Below are 15590 nucleotides of genomic sequence, written 5' to 3'. Positions count from 1 at the left end.
AAGAAGGCCATGTCATTGCCTACGAGAGCCGATTGTTGTCAAGGCCGAAATTGACAGCACAAATTTATGAGAAAGAGCTTTTGGAGGTTATCCATGCTCTTACTCAGTGCCGACATTACCTACTCAGAGCAGATTTTATTGTCTTCACAGAGCATCAGAGTTTACGCTACTTCTTGTCACAGAAGCAGCTATTAGAAAAGCAGATGCGGTGGGCGAACATCTTGTCACAGTTTCACTTCCAGATTGTCCATGTGCAGGGACAGAAGAATTTGGTGGCAAATGCTTTATCTCGAAAGCCATTGGTTCTGGCTATTTCCGCGATCCATCTATAAGGTGCAGTAGAAGTGGATATTGAACTTTGCTCAAGATGAGTGCTCCGAATTGTGCTCAAGGTTCCTTTTACTTACGAAAAGGAGAGCCTTCCGTTCCTTTAGTGAGAGAGTGCAAGTGATCACAAACAAAGTGGATAAACACTGTGAATGAAGGTGCATGATACTGAGAGATAGAGAGATAAGAATACGACACCAGAATGTTGTCAAAACCCTCCTTCGAAGGCCCCACTCTCTATGGCGAGAGTGGTCTACTATTCATTGCACAAATCTCTACAATGCTTTGGTCTTGCCGACGATGTAGACGACCATGAGGACGACGACGAGACGGGCTGAAATCTGAAAATGCTAATGGCTGAAATCTGCAAATCTTTATGTACTGAATTCTGACTCTATGTCGGTGACGATGTCGACGACGACGATGCAACAACGCCCCGCTGAAAACGCAGATGCTGAAATCTGCGTTTTCCGGGCTGAAACTGCAAACTTCGATGGATCTGAGCGTGCGGCGAGGATCTGCTGCGGGAAGGTGAGATCTACGAAGTTTGGGACTACTATTGTGATGTCTGACTGCTGAAACTGAAAACGCTGGTGCTTACTGAGGTTCCGTCGCGATGAATCTGCAAAACGCCAAGGCTGATCTGCAACCAAAAACGCTAGGGCTGAATTTTGCTATCTGATGCAATTTGCTATGGATCTGCTGATGCAAACTGCTAACGCTAGGGCTGATCTGCTATCTGCTATCTGCTGTTGCCAGGTTGCTGCAATTGCAAAAACGTTGGGCTTGTCTGCAATGCTGAAAACGCTAGGTTGCTGATGAAGAAAACGCCAAGTTTCCTGCTCCAAAAATGCTAGGTTGCTGTGGGGGTTCTGCTGAGAAGGTGCCTGTTGAACACAATGTTCTTACTGATTCTTCTGCGAGAAAGTGCTAGCGCTAGGTTTCTAGATATACTTGGCTAGTCAAACTTCCCTACCCAGTTCCCAACAAAAGTCACTTAAAAATAATAAGTGAAAAATGTCAAAAATAGGAAAAATAGGTCTATGCACTGTTTAATACTCCTGATGGGTTCTGATGGAAATCTGATGATCATGTTGTGTGCAACCAGAGGATATGCATCTAATCTAAGTGTTTGGACATGCACGGTCTGCAAACAGACTCACAAAAGTGTCAGAACACTTCCTAATCTAAGCTAACTGAACTGAACTGAACTGAACCCATGTCATGAAGTAGCTTCTCCACGTACACATAGGGTTGGATGTGCACGTGACATCCCCTCCTTTTGAGAGTGAGGTACTGGTACCGAACTGTATGGCGTCGAGGAAGATCGCCAACAACGTCTGGAATCTTGGATAGAACTCTTCGCCGGCCCACTCTGATGCGTGGGTCATGCAATACTTGAACTTCATAAAGGTCTGCAACGCTTGCTTCTTTGGGCCGCGCCGAAAGCGACACAAAGTCATCTATGGCTCCTTCAATGCTTCATCTTCATCTATAGTCATGCGTCTACCTTCTTCAAGAATCTCCGAGGCTAAAAATTCCTAAAACCACTTCCAACACAAAAACATGAACATACCCATTCCATGTAAAGTGACTCGAAAAATTCTAGTCTTCTCTAAAGACTGTGCATGCAATGTAGGTGAACATATAGACGGAGTGCCAAACCGTTCATCAAACACACGCAAACAATGGATTCGAAACTTGTCTTTATGATCTAAATCAATCAACTGTGGCAAATCTCAATGGAAATGCCGAGGCTTGATGCTCAATCTTTCTTGTGCTCTTTCGGATACTGTGTCATGCCAAGGAAGAGACATGGAATGTGAGTTCCTTGGGTGCAAACATGTCATCTTTTCATGAGTAATCCGCATACATCCGTGCTCATTCATGAGTGAATCGTGTTCATCGTGCAATATGGCATGCCTATGAAAAGGGATCGCATCAGGACGGTGACTAAAATACAGGAAAGCATCACGAATCATTCGAACACATAATACTTTCTGTGGGGGTTCTTTGGACCTCGACTCGAGAGTCAAGATCGGTTCTTCGTGATTGATCGAATCTTCCTGTGGGGGTTTTGTGGACCTCGACTCGAAAGCCAAGATCAGTTCTTCGTGATTGATCTTCTCTGCAATGAGGTTAGCTTCACTAGAGAAAGTATCAACTAACACATCATCCTTGCGAAACAATCACATCATCTTCATACAAATCATCATGCTTGTCATTATCATTCAAATCATCATGCTTATCATTGTCATTTAAATCATCATGCTTATCATAATCATGTGTGTCGTGCTTTGGAAAAGAAGAGACAGAGAGTCTCCTTTTCCTAATCCTTTGCCATCTATGCCTGCACATTCCAAAAGAGTCGGAACAACTCTTGCATGTGTTGGGCTCTCTATTCGGCCGCCAAGAGCGCTTGCTCGCGCTCGCGATCCAATTCGGCTCTTCGTTCTTTGCGCCGCATGCTATGGCTGTCATTCTTTCTTCATGTTCTGCCTTTCTTTCTGCTTTTCTTGCTTTGCATTCTAGCTTCCTGTCCATCATCATCTTATCGAAAGCCTCCAAAGGAATTAGTGCAATCCTTTGCATAGATGGGAAAGGGGGAGGGTCGGAAAAACCTCCTGGTGGGGAAAACTCTTCTTCGCCACTCCCATGCTCACCACCCTCCATGCGAAGTATCCATTCCGCTTCGGGTGATGACCATCCACTGAAGTCTTGGGTTCTTAAGTTCACAAGGAACTTGGGTTCTTGTGGGTCTTGGGTTCTGGGGTTCTTGAGGGTCTTGAGGTTCTTGAGTTCTTGAGGTTCTTGAGGTTCTTCTTTCGCTTGCAATCTGTGTTAGAGAAGGATCTTCTCTTCACCGGAGTTCTTCTCTTTCCTGCGGGCGCACCCCTTGGCGGCCTTGCGCTCACACCAAAGTTGCTTTTTCAAAATTTCCCACCTCACGTCGTTTGGCCGGCCGCTAAGTGCACGGTCCGCTCTCAATGAGTGAAAAGAGGCACAAGGGGAGGCTGGACAAGCCCTTCTTTCTTGGGATTCTTGTCACTCTTCAAAAACACGGTTAGAAATCGACACACCCAAGAGGACTTGGGTTACATGCGACCGCAACAAGCAAAAAAAATTTCTTGTGGTTCTTTCCTTGAGTGATACAGAACACTGCCAAAGCTCTGATACCAATGTAAGGTGCAGCAGAAGTGAATGTTGAACTTTGCTCAAGATGAGTGCTCCGAACTGTGCTCAACGTTCCTTTTACTTACGAAAAGGAGAGCCTTCCGTTCCTTTAGTGAGAGAGTGCAAGTGATCACAAACAAAGTGGATAAACACTATGAATGAAGGTGCATGAGACTGAGAGATAGAGAGAAGAATACGACACCAGAATGTTGTCAAAACCCCTCCCAAGGCCCCACTCTCTATGGAGAGAATGGTCTACTATTGATTGCACAAATCTCTACAATGCTTTGGTCTTGCCAACGATGTCGACGACGAGACGAGCTGAAATCTGAAAATGCTAATGGCTGAAATCTAGAAATCTTTATCTGCTGAATTCTCACTCTATATCGGTGACGACAATTTCTATTCGTCTTTTTGAAGAGTGATAGGTAACCCAAGAAAGAAGGGCTTGTCCGGCCTTCCCTTGTTCCTCTTTTCACTCATTGAGAGCGGACCGTGCACTTAGCGGCCGGCCAATCGACGTGAGGTGGGAAAAAGCAACTTTGGTGTGAGCGCAAGGCCGGCAAGGGGTGCGCCCGCAGGGAAGAGTCAAGCTCGGATAAGAGAAAAGCCTTCTCTAACACAGATTGCAAGCTAAAGAAAGACCTCAAGAACTTGAACTTCAAGGACTCAAGAACCTCAAGAACCCAAGGACCACAAGAACCCAAGTTCCTTGTGGACTTAAGCACAGCTATCGATTGTGCTCCTCAGGGCACAAAACGAGCCACTTGCGTCTATGATCCAAAGCCCTCATCTTCACTGTCCTAAAGTTTGGGTTTTACCCTATTGTGAGTTTCTTTTGGGGGGGTGAGATTGCGTGTCTTTAATAAAGAGACGAAGAACAAAAACAATATATTTAATTGTGTATCTATAAAAAAGGAGTAATTGTGTGTGTGTGTGTGTGTGTGTGTGTGTGTGTGTGAGAGAGAGAGAGAAAGAAAGAAAGAAAGAAAGCTTTATTTACGTCTTCTAAAGGCCGAAGTCAGCCTTTGAGACAAATCAATGTACATCTAGTGGTAGTCCGGGTGTCCGGAAAAGAAAATACTGAAAATAAAATGCTGAAATGAAAGCTAATCTAGAACCAGGATGTGCAGTGTGGTGGTGAGAGAGAGAGAGAGAGACTAGAAAGCACGGCTAGAAAAATACATTTTTCCTAACCGATCAAAATAAGGGGAAACTTGAAATTCTCCCGGTTTTCAGGTCAAAATTTATCCGAAGCGGAATGGATACTTTGCGTGAAGGTGATGAGCATGGAGGTGGCGAAGAAGAATTTTCCCACCAGGAGGTTTTTCCGGCCCTCCCCCTTCTCCATCTACGCCACGGTTTGCACCAAATCCTATGGAGGCTTTGGTCAAGACGATGATGGACATGATGTTACAACAAGAAGCGCAACGTGCCGCCTTGGATCGCGAGCGCGAAGAAAGAAAGGCAGCCTTGGATCGCGAGCGTGATCAAGCGCGCTTGGCAGCCGAGGAAAGAAAGGCAACTTTGGATCGCGAGCGCGAAGAAAGAAAGGCAGAATTGAATCACGAGCGCGAAGAGAGACGGTTAGCCTTGGAGCATGAGCGCGAGCAAGCGCGCTTGGCGGCCGAAGACAAACGAGTGGCCTTGGAGTTAGAGCGTGAGGCGCAGAGAGACCAATGCATGCAAGAGTTGGTCCTACAAGTACTTACCTCGAAACCCGAGCTAGTCAAAGATGTTGGTAGTTCATCAAGTAGCACAAGCAGAGACTCGGACTCCAACAACCCCGTCACAAAGAAGTTGACCTTCAGTAAGTATGACGATAAGATGGATGCTAGTGTTATTCATTCTTGGTTGCATCAATTTGAAGCTTATTTTGCCACAACTAAGGAAATGGCAAGGTTTTGACGACAGCCATGTACCTTGCCGGTGATGCCATTAATTGGTACCACGCATGGCAAGAGACATAGTTGACCGCGCACCTAGAGGAAGCCGAAGAAGGCGCGTCCCTTTCCTTCAATTGTTATGCCTCCTAAGTACCTAGCGCGGTTGAGAGAAGATTCGCGCAATCTCAAGAAAAATGGTATGCCAGTCATATCTTTTTCTAACCGTGTTTTGCAGCTAGGCATCCAATTACACAAATCGGATGATGAGCACAAAGAGGCATTCCTTTTCAGGTTAGACGAATATATCAAGTTTGATGTAGAAGTCTTTGACCCCGTGGATCTCAACAAGGCGGTAGCAATTGCACTCTCCCAAGAAATGAAGCACGACAAGGGAAAGCCTAAGAAGAACAAGTCTTCTCACAGTACCTCTCACACTCCTCTAAACAGTAAGAACGGTAAAAATGGTAAAAACGGTAACTCTTCTAGCACATAGAGAATTTTGCATGCATTGCCGCACCCATGAGAGATGTTTTGAAAGACGTAAAGACTCGCCGACAGCACGTGGATTTGCCCGAAGCAGCCATTGAGGCTTTCGCAGCTCTCAAGGTTACGGTGACAGAAGCGCCATGTCTTATCCTTGCCTCTTGGGATGACCCCTTTGAGGTATAGACGGATGCGAGCAATGTCGCCATAGGCGTTGTGCTTCAGTAGCATGGCCGTCCAGTTGCATTCCTTAGTTGAAAGCTAAATAGTGCAGAAAAGAACTATTCAGTTTATAATAAAGAACTTTTGTCTGTCATTCACTCTCTTAAGGATTGGAAGCATTTTCTGTATGGTAGAGAGTTCACAGTTCACACAGATCACCAAGCCCCCAAGTGGCTCCGTCTATGCCTAGTACACATTGGAGTGATCGCCAAGCACGATGGTCACAATTTTTTGAGCAATTTGGAGGTTTGATTGAGTATGTGCCTGGAAAAGCTAACCCTCTTGCAGATGTGTTAAGTGCAAGGGACAAATTGTAAGATGCAGCGAAAATGAATGTTGAACTTTGCTAAAGATGAGTGCTCCGATCTGAGCTCAAGGGTTCCTTTTAATTATGGAAGAGAGAGCCTTCCGTCCTTTAGTGAGAGAGTGCAAATGGTCACAAACAAAGTGGTAAACACTGTGACTGAAGGTGCTGAGACTGAGAGATAGAGAGAGAAGAATACAACACTAGAATGTTGTCAAACCCTCTTCCGAAGGCCCCACTCTCTATGGTGAGAGCGGTCTACTATTGATTGCACAAATCTCTACAATGCAATGGACTTGCCGACAATGTCGACGACGATGAGGACGGCAACGAGACGGGCTGAAATCTGAAAACACTAAGGGCTGAAATCTGCAAATCTTGTATCTGCTGAATTCTGACTCTATGTCGATGATGACGACGATGCAACGACGACGCGCTGAAAACGCAGATGCTGAAATCTGCGAATAGCGGGCTGAATCCGCAAAGGCTGGCTGATCTGACCGTGCGGCGAGGATCTGCTGTGGGAAGGTGAGATATACGAGGTTTGGGGGCTGTTCTGCGGTGTCTATAGGCTGAAAACTGGAACGCTGAAGCTAGGGCTGAATCTGTTGCCAAGGAACTGCAAAACGCTAGATGATCTACAACTCCAAAAACGCTAGGCTGATGGGACATCTGCTGCAAAAACGCTAATGATTTTGTTGTCGCCAGGCTAATTTGCAAGTTGCAAAATGTTGGGGCTGATCTGCATCAGAAGAAAAACGCTAGTCTTTGATGGCTGAAAACGCTAGGTTGCCTGCCGTGGAGTCTTGCTGAGAAGGTGCTCTGTTGGACACTTAGTCCCTGCTGCCTCTTTTGCTAGAAAGTGCTAGCGCTAGCTTTTCTCATATATTGCCCGAGTCAAATTGCCCTACCCAGTTTCCCAACAAAGTCACTTATTAATAATAAGTGAAAAATGGCTAAAATAGGGAAAATAGGTATGTGCACTATAAAAATACTCCTCTTGGGTTCTAATGGTAAGCTGATGATCATGCTGTGACCAGAGGATATGCATCTACTCTTAAGTGCCTGGACATGCACGGTCTGCGAACAAACTCACAAAAGTGCCAGAACACTTTCTAAGCCAGGCTAACTGAACCCTTGTCATGAAGCAGCTTGTCCACATACACATAGGGTTAGATGTACACGTGACATCCCTTCCTTTTCAAAGTGAGGTACTAGTACCGAACGGTATGGCGTCGAGGGAGATCGCCAACAGCGTCTACAATCCTGGAAAGGACTCTTCGTCAGCCCACTCTGATGCGTGGATCATGCGATACTTGAACTTCATAAAGGTTTGCAACGCTTGCTTCTTTGGGCCGCGCCGAAAGCAACACAAAGTCATCTATGGCTCCTTAAATGCTTCAACTTCGTCTATAGTCATGCGTCTACCTTCTTCAAGAATGTCCGAGGATGAAAATTCCTGAAACCACTTCCAACACAAAAACATGAACATACCCATTCCATGTAAAATGACTAAATAAATTCTAGTCTTCTTTAAAGATTGTGCATGCAATGTAGATGAACATATAGACGGAGGGACAAGCTACTTCAGGTCTAGGGTTCAGGTCAGCTTAGGAAGTGTTCTCGCACCTTTGTGAACCTGTGCGCAGGCAGTGCAAGTCCAGGAACTTAGAGTAGTTCCATATCCTCTGGTTGCACACAACATGATCATCAGTATTACAGTCAATACCCATCATGAGCATTTTATAGCGCACAGAACCCATTTTCCCTATTTTATCCATTTTTCACTTATTATTAATAAGTGACTTTTTAGGGAAACTGGATAGGGCAAATTTGCTAAGCTCTATAAAAGAAACCTAGCGCTAACACTTTCTGACAAAAGAGGCAACAAAAGTCCTACAACTTGCAGTGCACCTTCTCAGCAAGACCGGCAGAATTCCCTAGCGTTTTCAGCCATCAAGACCATCCAACGTTTTCAGCAGCAGAACAGCCTTGGCGTTTTCACCTGGCGTTTTTAGCCTGCAGAGTGCCTAGCGTTTTTACTTAGTAGACTCAGCCTGGCGTTTTCAATAAGCAGTACCACATGAACCCTGTCGTTTTTGCAACCTGCAGATTGCTCTAGCGTTTTGCAATTTCTCGGCGTCAGATCAGCCATTGCATCAACGTTTCCAGATTTCAGCACTTAGACTCCGCAAGATCAACCCCAAACCTTGCAGATCTCACCTACCCGCAATAGATCTTCGCCGCACGGTCAAATCAACCAGCGTTTTCAGTTTCAGCCTACTGCCCGCAGATTTCAGCATCTACGTTTTTCAGCGCATTGTCGTCGCGTCATTGCCATCGCCGCCCTCGCCAACATAGTGTCAGAATTCAACAGTTAGTAGATTTGCAGATTTCAGCCCCTAGCGTTTTCAGATTGCAGGCCGTCTCGTCGTCGCTGTCATCATTATCGTCGACAAGTCCATTGCATCTAGACCATTGTACCATATTTGTGCAGTCAATAGCATAGACCTCTCTCGCCATAGAGAGGGGGGCCCTTGGAGGAGGGTTTGACAGCAGTCTAGTGTCATATTTCTCTCTCTCTCTCTCTCTCTCTCTCTCTCTCTCTCTCTCTCTCTCTCTCTCTCTCTCTCTCTGCGCACCTTCATTCCAAGTGTCACTCACTTTGTTTGTGATCATTGCACTCTCTCACTAAAGGAACGGAAAGCTCTCCCTTCCGTAAGTAAAAGGAACCCTTGAGCACAGTTCGGAGCACTCATCTTGAGCAAAGTTCAACATTCACTTTCACTGCACCTTACAATGCTACTGGCGAGACCAGATGAAACCCACACGGTGGAGTTTCGGCATCAGCTATGGGAACCATCTTGTGAAACCAGCAACTTCAAAGAGAAGCCAGTGGCAAAGCAGCCCTTGTGCAACCTGGCATTCTCTACTTACGCAACCAGCTGCTCCTACAAGCAGCACGAGAGCAACAACAAGTACATGAATACTCATTGGGGCTCTCTTCATGAAAAAAAATTGCTGCCAAATGAATTTAGTCGACACCACCCTCTCATGTCCCCGATCTCATGATAAATGTATTTCCCAGTAGCGACTGTGTTGGCATCCTTATAGGTTTGGCCAGAAAGGAGGATGAAATTGCCAGGTGACTGCAGATCTACATCGGAAACACTTTGCTGAGCCCAGTAAGTCTCCATGGGACACCCTCGTCCTGCTTGCCAATAAGAAGGACAACATGATGCAATTGCAACATCCCTCCTTGACTCCTCACTTAGGAAAAACGTTTTTTCTGAAATTTTGACTTGAATCCAGGAACCTTTAACAAAGATTTTGCCAACAAAACAAATTATTCACAGAACAACAACAAGATCGCCACCGCAGAGGACCACGTGGGTCTTTTTATATGCCCGAGTGACTAAACCTCAGAATGTGAACCACCCAAACTATGGCTGGTTGAAAAAGATCTCTGCATCGATACTCATCATGCTGATGAGTACACGAGTACATACACAAGGTGAAGATGATAAAGTGTACAATGGACAACTCTTTCAGACAAAACTTTTGCCAAACATTTCAGACACCTTGCAACCCAATGGCTGACAGGCATACATCTCTGACATATAGGTAATGCAATTTGAGATTTTGGAGTTAAAAACAGGGAGGATTTGAATGCTTTCTATAGACACCTAGCAAAGACTTTGAAACGCCCACACACATACCTCTGTGCTTGATATAAAAGTTCAGCTGACATCCTCGTGAGACACACACGATCGTGCCAGTTAAGCAAAGCTTAGGTTCACAAAGCTCACCAAGCAGAAAAAGGGGTGATGTCAACTCGCAAAATGGGGTCTTGAGGTATCACCTCACAGTGCAGAGGGGTGCACACACTTTTAGACCTGCTCTTCATGCTTCATCATATAGAAACAGTTCCTTGTCTGGAGTTTCAAAGCCTGAAGCATACATACAGGACAATGGATGGGATCCTGACGTAATACTTTAAGAGTGGGGCATGGTTATTCGCTCCTCCTATACTCTGCGCCTGAGTATAGTAGGACCGCCTTCTTTGTGATTCTTCTTATCCTGTGAATTTTACAATCCTGGATGAGTAAAGCCACTCACATGCTTCTGTCTCATCGTCTTCTTCGTCACGTTTCCGTTCTGCATCTCCCATACCTACTTAATTTGCAGCAGGTTAGAGGGCAGACAACCAGAGCAGATAAGTTTCAGTCAACGATGTAAAAAATGGATCTACTCTATATGCCAATATAGCACGCCCCCATGATCTATCTATTTAGCTCATTTCACACGAGCCCACATCATGAACAACCTCCAGTGAGCTCATGCCTCGCTGGACACCTATCATAGTTGCACACGTCCATGCCCAAGAGACTCTAGAACAATCTCAAGTGAGGGCCTTTACATGTGTGTGCATCGTCGAACACCTATCACAGCTGCACACGTCAATATTGGGCACTCAACTCTATGCACACTGCCAAAACTATCATCCACTATACTATTGCATGCCAATGTCGTCAACACCAACACTCTAAAACATTTGGATGGCCCCTTCATGTTGCGCATATTTGGCGGCATTCAATCTCTTGCCACTTAAAGGCCTTTTTCATTATCTTTACACATAATTCCCAATCGACAATTTATAATGTGTTTAAACAGGTGACGCCTATCGGTCTCAAAATCGCCGCCACATTTTGGGCACCCTCTTTTTTATTAATAGTGGTGTGTAAACACTTTAGAAAGACCCAAACCCTTCCACTTAGAATTTCTCACCTTCGATAGAATTTTTATATATGTACTCTATCTCACCATATCGTCCTTCGTTTCTCTTTTCATGGCAGCGAAAATTCTTTTTAAAAAAAACTCACAATTGATATAACTAGCATTTGTTCTACAAATTGAAAGTGCCACCTTTGAACCATGACAATAATTCTCATAGGATATAAAGCCTACAAAAATGATAGACTTAGATCCACACTCTACAAGGTTGTATGCAGAAGTAAACCCATCCACCAAGCTAAGCCTACAAAAATGATAGAAGTAGATCCACACTCTACAATGTTGTATGCAGAAGTAAACCCATGCACTACCGAGGTAGGATTGAATAATAGTATAGCCACAAGCTATTAACTCACCGAAAGAGGATTTACTATATAAGGCTAAAAAACAAAAGAAAATTGTAGATATTTATTTCAATCATTCCATGCAATCTATAAGGGAAAACAACATCATCTATCAAAGGTCAAAGTGTTACAACTAAATGAGATTCACCAAGCTGAATCCCTATCATCTTGAAACAAAAATTAGGCAATTAACATCATTTTTGCATTACATTTTGTTAATTGCTTTGGTCCATTGAAATGGCACCAAATGCCTTGATCTCCTCACTTAATGGCACCAAATGCCTTGATCTCCTCACTTAATACACAACACCTACATCCTCCATCATCTAACAATTTGCCACATGGTCCACAGTGTTGTGATGGAAGTGAAAGCACCCTTGCTTTTCAAGTGGAGGTGTCTATGTGGGAAGAATGTAGGTAAAGATGATCCGTCAAAGACACATGAATATATATACGTCTTGGATGCACAAAAAACAGTGCCTTAAATATATCCACACTTGCATGAAGGATCTATAGGTGTTTCAAAGATGAAATCCCACTCTTTAGTCTCCCATCATGTGATTTAGTTTATATAACACAAATTCTAAAACATAATTCCTCACATAGCTACCATTGTTAACCAAAATACCCATGTAAACCTTACAGTGTTGCAAAATTGATAGAATTGTATAAAACCCTCATTGATAGCTTGTGTTTGAATCCAAATTTTTCTCATCCATTGTTAAAGCTCTCACACCCAAAATCATTTTTTTGTTGCACAAGCTCTCTTCAATAAGGTGCACTCGTATACACATTAATTGCGTGAAGTAGCTCAAATAATACATTGTGGCATACATATCTATTGTATTTGTCCCAAGGTCTCAAACATGGATATCCGTATAAAAAACACTCTTGATCTACAAGTTAGAATATCTTAGGTAGGTATCAGCCTCATAATAAATACTTATTGAATTATAATGTAGGAATAACTACTACACGCAACTTGTAATACAGCCATTGGAAGTAACTATCTATTCACTTGAATTATTAGAGATGAAATATCTAAAAAGTTTCCGTGTCCAACTCAACCCTCTTTGATTTATTTACCTTATTTCTTTGATTCCTTCTATGGCATTTTAATTAGATCAAATTGTAATGCCTCCTTGTACAGAAATGTTTCTATAACAAGTTTTGTTCGTAATAATTTTAATTACCAAATTATAATGGCTCATTGTACAAAATATTTCCCAAGATCTTACCAAAGCCTATTTTGTGGGCTTTTTCTAATCAAACTCAAGCTGCTAAATAAACACTCATCTTCAAATAAGCCCCATATCACTATTTGGATGCACAATCTGCAAGCTTGAAATAATCAGATAAAGTGGATGCTTTGGCTTGGCCTAGTCCATAAGCTAGTCAGTGCACCAACTTTTGATGACTTCTTAACCTAGCTAAATTATTTCCATGTTTCTTCCTTAAGAATACCAAATTGTTTTTTGAGCTATTTTGCATCAATAAGTACCTTCAAACCACTTACCATAATGATTGGAAATAAGCATTTTAGTCTTCAGTGAAGTACATGAAGCCTTTGATACTTTGTAGTGCTCCAAAAGATAGGATGACCAATACCCATAGCCTCAAGAGTTTGTCCTTACAAAGTTATACTTCAATTCTCAAGTTAAAGCATTGTGTATGATAATCAATTGTTGCTGCAAAAAGATGATAAATTGTGGAAAATCTCGTTGTCTAATTTTCTTATCATTCAAACTCCTTTCACTTTGCTCATTAAGTGCAACTAAAGGATTTCCTTTTGCTTCAAAGCAAAGATTATTCTTGCTATTATAAATAAAAATATAAATTATAGCAGTCAACATTCAAAAGACGCAGTGGGTGAGAAATTCTTCAAAAGTCAATGTAAATTATAGTAGTGAACATTCAAAAGACTTATCGAGTGAGAAACTCTTCACTAGAAAAGCTTATACCAAGTGCTCAATTGGAGGCTTACTATATTTTTGTAATTGTATACTGCATAATTGAGAACTCTCTTTGCTAAGAAATCTTACTCAAGTGAAATCTTTCTTCAAGTAGAAGGAGTGAAATGTAATAGTATTTATTGTTGGTGCATTAATAGATCTTTTTTGTATGGGTGATATGTGAAAAGCAATGTAAATCGAGTGTAAACCATTGGCCTATCTCTCTGAATCTAATGGTAGATATCATATTCTCACAAATAAAATCTCTATTTATAAACTCTCTCTCTATCATTGCAACTCTTTTGGAAAATTATCAATAAACTCACATGGATTCATTGAGAGACCCATGCGGGGGGAAGTAGCCTTTGCCCTTGTCTGGTGTCAATCTCATCCTTCCCCCCCTCTCTATGTACACTCTTAGCAATATGTTACCATACATATGTGGTAGTGATGTGTGTGAACACACTTAGGACTGCTGGGGCATTTGTTCCCGCACTAGGAGGTGTTTTCCCCCGTGCATTGTATATATGCCCATCACTCTAGGGCTATCTTATCTTTCATTGTGCACTAAGCAATACATACTCTTTGTTGTGTGCCTTGAGCTTCCTTTGTCTTCTCCAAGTTGTGTTTCCTTGCAACCCTATTTCCAACAATTGGTATCAGAGCAGATTGCGTCCTCCCGGTCTTAGTCTTTAGCATTGTGAGCACACACTTGCTCACTTTTTCAAATTTTAGTGAGATTTGGTGAGCGTCTGCAAGTCGACAAATACTTTGGGAGAGCTCGTAGAGCGTAGTCTGCTCAGATTTTCCATTTGGGCTCATTTCAGCCTTCATTTCCACTACAGGCAGTACTACGTAGGTAATTTCGTCATTTTGTGCAGAATTTTTGTCAGTATCATTTTTTGCATAACAGATCCCTTACAGTCTTCTTTGGTAAGGCATAGATTATGAAGAGACTTTTGCTCCCACTTGTCGTCTGACTACCGTTTTCTATGTGCATTGGCATCTTATTTTGGATGGAATGTATATCAATCAGACATTGTTACTGCTTTCTTGAATGGTGACATATTTGAGGAAGTTTATGTAACGCAGCCTCGCGGTTTTGTCAAGAAAGAACAAGAGGATAAAGTGTGAAAATGTAAGAAAGCTTTGTATCGGTTGAAGTAGTCTCCTCGTGCTTGGTATACGAAAGTTTTGATACTCATTTGGCCAAACGAGGCTTTCATAACAATCCAATAGAAAAAAATTTGTATGTAAAGCGTGAGGGTGATGTACTTCTCATTGTTGTTCTATATATGTGGATGATTCACGGTCCAAATGAGACACATATTGTTCGATTTAAGGTTGATTTGAATAATACTTTCAAGATGAAATATTTGGGGCATTTGCATCATTACTTGGGCATATAGTTTAAGCAGTGTGATGGTGATATTGCCTTGTGTCAAGCCACTCCCATGGAAACAGGTTTGAAGTTGAGTCTTCATGATGCTGGTGATCCTGTCAATGTCACTCTTTACCAAACTGAGATGCCTTATTCATGTATGCAATACGAGGCTAGATGTTTAGTTTACAGTCTCACAGGTCAATAGATTTATGCATAGCCTAGGGTCTAAGCATTAACAAGCTATTAAGTGAATCTTTCGCTACTTGAGTGGCACTTTACATCTTAGGTTGTTTTATCCCAAGGGGGGATCATTGCCACCAGATTTACATGCTCAAATTGGGCTGGTTGTTATGCCACGTAAGTGTCCACAAGCGGTTTTTGTTGCATGCTTGGCAATTCATGCATATCATGGTTGAGCAAGAAGAAACCTACTGTGCCCACTTCTAGTTGTGAGACCAAGTACAGAGCAGTCTTCACATCTATGGTTGAGTGTGTATGGCTCAGACGCCTTATGGCTGACTTGGGTGTTGGATAGGACACTGCCAACATCATTGACATTGATAGTCAGAGCGCAGTGGTATTTGTGAGGAACCTAGTTTTTCATGCTCGCACAAAGCACATTGAGGTGCATTATCATTATGTCAAGGAGAGAATATCAATAGGAGATATCAGCTTGGCTTATGTGCCAACAGAGGAAAACCTTGTAGATCTTTTCACAAA

The 15590-nt window shown here is 42.8% G+C and overlaps 1 protein-coding gene across 2 annotated transcripts in view; it reads right to left on the bottom strand.

Moving 5' to 3' along the window:
• LOC147453547 (uncharacterized protein At4g06598-like) overlaps positions 1-10721 on the bottom strand; it is a 93154-nt gene extending 82433 nt beyond the window's left edge. For both annotated transcript variants that reach the window (XM_086515713.1, XM_086515714.1), the window contains exon 1: positions 10116-10721. The gene's annotated coding sequence lies outside the window, so the exon portion shown is untranslated. The remainder of the gene's footprint in view (positions 1-10115) is intronic.
• Between the last annotated feature and the right edge of the window lie 4869 nt (positions 10722-15590).

This window comes from Adiantum capillus-veneris, chromosome 7, assembly GCF_014529385.1.
Source record: "Adiantum capillus-veneris isolate H3 chromosome 7, ASM1452938v2, whole genome shotgun sequence".
In the NCBI taxonomy this organism is placed as follows: Eukaryota; Viridiplantae; Streptophyta; class Polypodiopsida; order Polypodiales; family Pteridaceae; genus Adiantum; species Adiantum capillus-veneris.
The sequence above is the reverse complement of the archived record's forward strand: the minus strand, read 5'-3'. Positions and strand labels throughout refer to the sequence as shown.